Source organism: Tiliqua scincoides, chromosome 1 (assembly GCF_035046505.1).
Source record: "Tiliqua scincoides isolate rTilSci1 chromosome 1, rTilSci1.hap2, whole genome shotgun sequence".
Taxonomy (NCBI): Eukaryota; Metazoa; Chordata; class Lepidosauria; order Squamata; family Scincidae; genus Tiliqua; species Tiliqua scincoides.
The window spans coordinates 310,055,368-310,061,303 of NC_089821.1; the positions used below are offsets into that span (position 1 = coordinate 310,055,368).

Consider the following 5,936-nt stretch of genomic DNA (forward strand, 5'->3'; position numbering starts at 1 on the left):
CTGGCCTAGATGGGCCTATGGCCTGATCCAGAGGGGCTGTTCTTACATTCTTAAGAAACACACTGAAAATTGTTGATTTAAGGCAGTGATTTTCAACCTTTTCCATCTCATGGCACACTAACAAGGTACTAAAATTATCAGGGCACACCATCTGCTTTTTGAAAACTGCTTTTTGAAAACTGACAAGGCACACCATGCTGCTGGTGGGGGGGCTCACATCCCCACTGGCCCTATTAACAAATGACCCCCCTCCCCCAAACTCTTGTGGCGCACCTGCAGACCATTCACGGCACACCTGTGTGCCATGGCACAGTGGTTGAAAAAGGCTGATTTAAGGCATCAGCCAACCTCTGACCCCATGGAGCTATCCAAGGTGCTGTGGCCCTGACCTGGCTGGCTCAGGTGCAACTGCCCAGTCTCTCCTCTGTGGTCTTCCACTCCCGACCTGGAGTCATCACAGATCAGCTGTACAACAGCGGGTTTTGAAGGGGGGGTTCAGTGGGTAAAGCACACGCTTTGCATGCAAAGGTCCAGCGTTCTTTCTATGGCATCTCGGCAGGCCTGGAAATGGGGGAGAATAACTGGCCCACCTCACCCCAGCACTGTCTGTTCTAGTGGCTGTCTGCTGGTATTCATGTGCATCTTTTTAGATTGTGAGCCCTTTTGGGACAGGGAGCCATTTAGTTATTTGATTTTTCTCTGTAAACCGCTTTGTGAACTTTTAGTTGAAAAGCGGTATATAAATACTGTTAATAATAATAATAATAATAATGGCCCTCTCTTCCTGAAACCCTGGAGGGCTTTTGCACGTTAGCGAAGGCAGAACTCAGCAGGATGGACCAAAGGCCTGACTCAGCAGACGGCAGCCAGAGCCGAGCTGCAGGATGTTGAAAATGCCAAGGATGGGGTGTTTCAGATCTATGGCCTGAAAAAATATGAGCAACACATTAATTGCTCATTTGCTCTGTTGCAGTGGAGAGAGATAAAAATGGGGAGCAAACTGAGCAAGTGTGAGGATTTCAAACTCTCGAAAGGAAGATAAGAGAGGATGAAAGAACTTGAGCAGAAAGGAGGAGGAGAGCAAGGATGATGACACCACACTTTTGGAAGCTCTGCCAGGCTGCCTGGGATCCTGCGAGGTCACAGCAGCACCAAGTGCCTGGCCCAGATTGTTTTCTGTGATTGGAACCAGCCACCCCATGCATTCCTGACCCATCCAAATGTTGTTCTGGGCACAGGAGCCCTTTGGGGAGGAAGGTCCCATATCATTTCTGAGATGTCAACATCACATCACCCTGCAATAAATGAGCAACTTGCCTGGGTGACCAGGTGCCTTTGCTAGTCATGTGCTGGGGACTTGTCTCCCTCCTGCTCTCTTTGCATTTGCTGTTATTGTTGTGTCTGCAAACCCACCAGCTCGGAGAGATCTGCCCTGTAAACACCAGCAGGGTGGGCTACCACTTGAAAGCAATATGGTCACGCCAGGAACACTTGGAATGTCTCTGCTGCCTGGCTGGTCCTGCGGGCACTCTTTGTTCTGCAGACCAATTTGGCCGCTACTGATAAGAAGAGCCTTCCAACCACGGCAGGAAAAAGAAGCTGCTTCTGTTGGGAACTGCAAGGGGTGGGCACAGTGTCCGCATCTCAACTCAAGTCATTGATGACCATCAATGAGCAGTAGCAGGCTGGACACCAAGCTGCAAATAAGAACCCTAGGAGTGGGTTTTCCAGCTTGGTGTCCGTCTAAGAGCAGCCAAGGAGGCCCAGCTTTAGGTTCCATTGTCTTCAGAGGCCAGATGGGTCTCTGCAGGAAGCAGGGGCTTCTCCTACAAACAAATACTCCCTTTTCAAAGCAGTTTGAAAATGTTGCCTAAAGACCTGATACCAGCCTTCCCCACCTTCCCGGCTCCTTCACTTAGAAAGTGAATTTCCCACCTCTTCTTGAAAAGAAATAATAATAAAAAACACCATTGTTGGCAACCTTCAGTCTCGAAAGACTATGGTATTGCGCTCTGAAAGGTGGTTCTGGAACAGCGCCTAGTGTGGCTGAAAAGGCCAATTCGGGAGTGACAATCCCTTCCACACTGGGAGCAAGTGCAGTCTGTCCCTGGTCTGTCTCCCTGGCTATGGGCCTTCCTTCTTTGCCTCTTTACCTCAGACTGTTGGCCAAGTGTCTCTTCAAACTGGGAAAGGCCATGCTGCACAGCCTGCCTCCAAGCGGGCTGCTCAGAGGCCAGGGTTTCCCACTTGTTGAGGTCCACTTCTAAGGCCTTCAGATCCCTCTTGCAGATGTCCTTGTATCGCAGCTGTGGTCTACCTGTAGGGCACTTTCCTTGCATGAGTTCTCCATAGAGGAGATCCTTTGGGATCCAGCCATCATCCAATCTCACAACATGACCGAGCCAACGCAGGCGTCTCTGTTTCAGACACATATCTAGTGGGCAGCAGTGCAAGGCAGTGGAGTCCAGGGCTCTTGACTATTTGACATCTCAGTTAGAAGCACCATCTCCTTGATTGCTGCCGCAGAACACTGGAAGACTCCTCTGTGAGGTGTGCCTTATGGCTTCAACTCTCTGGGCATTTTGCAAGCAGGTTAAAGGGCCAAGCAACGCCTTATGTTGAATATGAGAACGTAATAAGGACCCCGCTGGATCAGGCCAAAGGCCCAGCTAGTCCAGCTTCTAAAATCAGGGGGTTTCAGATACCCTTCATGGCTTGTAATGTGTGCTGGACTTTTCCTCCATTGTTCAGCCCAATCCCCTTTTAAAGGCATCTAGGGCAGGCACCATCACCGCATCCTGTGGCAAGGAGTTCCACAGATTAATCCCATGCTGGGGGGAGGCATTTTTGTTGGACTCGCAATCTAAGGGGAAATTAGATCTAAGGGGAAATGGTTAAATACCCCCTCCCCATATGCTCTGGTCCTGATTCTGATTGGAAGAAAGAAAGAAACCTGTTCAGACTCAGCATTCAATGGCCTGGACAACTGGACCAGTGTCAAAGCCCTTCCTTCTCCAGTGTACTTTGGGTTGCTGGTTCCAGTTCTTGGATCTCTGCTGATGCCAGCACTTTTCTTGGGAATATAGCTGCTTTTGTGCTGATGTGGATTTGGAATGGTGTTGTGGTTGCTTTCTTTTTATTGGATGCTGCTTTAAAACTGAGTTTGGGAGATATAAAGAGGTATATAAATATAGTTTAAAAACAAATCATAAGAATATAAGAGCATAAGAACAGCCCAGCTGAATTAGGCCATAGGCCCATCTAGTCCACCTTCTGGTATCTCACAGCAGCCCACCAAATGCCCCAGGGAGCACACAAGACAGCAAGAGACCTGCACCCTGGTGCCCTCCCTGGCATCTGGCATTCTGAGGTAGCCTACTTCTAAAATTGGAAATCCGTGGATATTCTGCTAGTTGATTGTGAGCTATGCGTGCACCTATGTACATTGAGGGAGCACGTGCTTTGCTTGCAGAAGGTGCGGGATTTGATCTGTGGCATCGCTTGTCAGAAGGAAAACTGGTGGTGGGGCTGCGGTATAGTCTGAAAACTTTAATTAAGAAAAAGAATTTAAGAAGAGCCACTGGATCAGGCCATAGGCCCATCTTGTCCAGCTACCTGTATCTCACAGAGGCCCACCAGATACTTCAGGGGGCACACCTGACAACTAGACACCTGCATCCTGTTGCCACTCCCTTGTTTCTGACACTTTGGGCTTCAGTCTTCCTCTCACCTGCATCACCAACTTAAAATAGTTTCTTCTCAGAGAAGCTTCTTGAGCTCTTTTGGCTGAAAATGTTTAGTGTCCGAGGCAAACATTTTTACAGCCAAGATCATGCGCAAAGTGCAGTCCTGGAGCAGCGGCTCGGCCTGTGGTCTTGCATCCTTGCATCCAGGCAGCACTGGTCATGGCAAAGGCAGGAAGGGGAGCACCTGGGAAAGTCCTGAGCTTCACTTCCGCAACTGTTACCTTGCACATGCCTGATCTCGTCTGATCTCGGAAGCTAAGCAGGGTCAGGCCTGGTTAGTACTTGGATGGGAGACCGCCTGGGAATACCAGGTGCTGTAGGCTTACACCATAGTCTTTCGAGACGGAAGGTTGCCAATCATCACTTCTGCAGTGAGATAATCACAACCTACACTTGGGGTCTGGATGCTTCAAAACAAAACAAAAAAAGACTGGAGATTTCTGATGACTTCAACAAGTTTTGGCAACAGAAATCACACAGGAGGCTTGGGAAGCAGACACAGTCGTGTGACGCTGCTATTTTAGATGATGCCGGAAAATGAATGGGAAGAAAGAAGCATGCAGTATTGTGTGCCTGGGAATCGGTTACGACCTATTCAAGGTGCCATTATCTCCATCAATCACTGTCTGCGTTCAGTGCGCACAAAATTAACTTTGGATATAGAGAGACAAACATCTCCCCGGGATTTAGAGAGACACACACCCATTCCGTGTTAATCAACAGGCGTTGGGATCATTAATAATGCAGCACTGAGCTCGACAGGAGCCATAGAAAAGCCTTAAAGGTGCATTATTTATTCAATGTGTCTGCACCATTGGTGCACCAAGAGGAACTGGAAGCAGAGTGAATCCCAGTAGAGGCAATACTCTGAACTTGCTGTGAAAATTTAATAAACGTGGTTTGCTCTGTTTGCATCCCATTATAAAACCCCAGCCTTGCCTGTTTGCTTGAATCAATGGCATAGCTGGAGGGGGTGCTAAATTTTGCAGGGAGCCTCACAGCAGCATACAAGCAGCCCCTCCCCTTCAGAGCCATTCTGGGCGACGAGAGCACAATGGAGTCATGAGTCCCAGTTCTAAAACATCTGAGAACCCTGGTCTGCTGTCTCTGTCTATGCTTATTGTGGCTAATAACCATTCATCCTCTCTTACAACTTACAGTAATCCTAGGCATGTCTTCTCAGAAGTAAGTCTCATTGAGTTTAATGGGACTTGCCCCCATGTAAATATGTATAGGATTGCAGCCTGAATTTTTCAAATCCTCTTTTAAAGACATTATGGACCACTCAGATTTCACTGAAGTGACCAATTTCACCACATCTTGTGGCAGTGGATTCTATACATTAATTACATGTTGTGTGAAGAGATCTTGTCTACTGTCTGTCCTGAATATTACTGTCTGTCAGTGGTACAGTTCATTCCACCACCTCAGGACAAAGCCACCTCATCCTGCTCCAAGCATAAACCGAATCCAGTATTCGATGGTCCCGTTTCAGGAATAGTGCCGCAGATCAGCTTCCATGGGGAGCTTCCTCTGCACATGCTCCATATGTATGTTCCAGAACCAGGTCCTGGCACCAAAAATAGGTTCCAGGTCTAAACCTGAACTTAAATTTAGACTCCTCTAAATGTACTCTTGTGTAGCAGTAGAGTTACAGCAAAACACTAAACATAGAAGTAAATTCCATGTTCTTCCATAGGGCTTACTCCCCAGTAAGTGTTTTTAGAATTGCAGCCTTTGAGCCGAATCCTGAGCTCTGCGCACCAGCTTACCGCCAGCGCATACTGTTGCAAACATGCCATAAGGCACATTTGCAGGGCTTAGCACCAGCCCAGCGCCAGAGCTAGCCCAGCGTGAGTGAGCTCTGGGCTACCGCTGGTGGAAAGGCGGTGCTCCACAGCTTGGCAGTCGCCCAAACCACGGGCCGGCAGAGAGGTAGTGGGGGTGCGGGGAGAGGCGGGGAGGAGGCATTCTGGGACAGGGGAAGGTGGGGGGAGGGCGGGAAGGAGGCATGCTGGGGAGAGGGGGTGGGGCTGGAGGAGGTGGGATCAGTGGAGCTCAGCTCCACTGGATCATGAGCTCAATGTCGGTGCGCACAGAACTCTTTGATTCTGTGGCAGCTCCACAGAATCCAGTAGCCCCACTACAGAGCTACTTTCCTTACCTAGAGGGAAGGGGACGTCCCCTTCC

At 49.0% G+C, this 5,936-nt stretch overlaps 1 pseudogene; it reads left to right on the forward strand.

Annotated features, from left to right (window-relative positions):
* Positions 1-3,952: 3,952 nt before the first annotated feature.
* On the forward strand, positions 3,953-4,069 carry LOC136638315 (5S ribosomal RNA; annotated as a pseudogene).
* Positions 4,070-5,936: the final 1,867 nt, after the last annotated feature.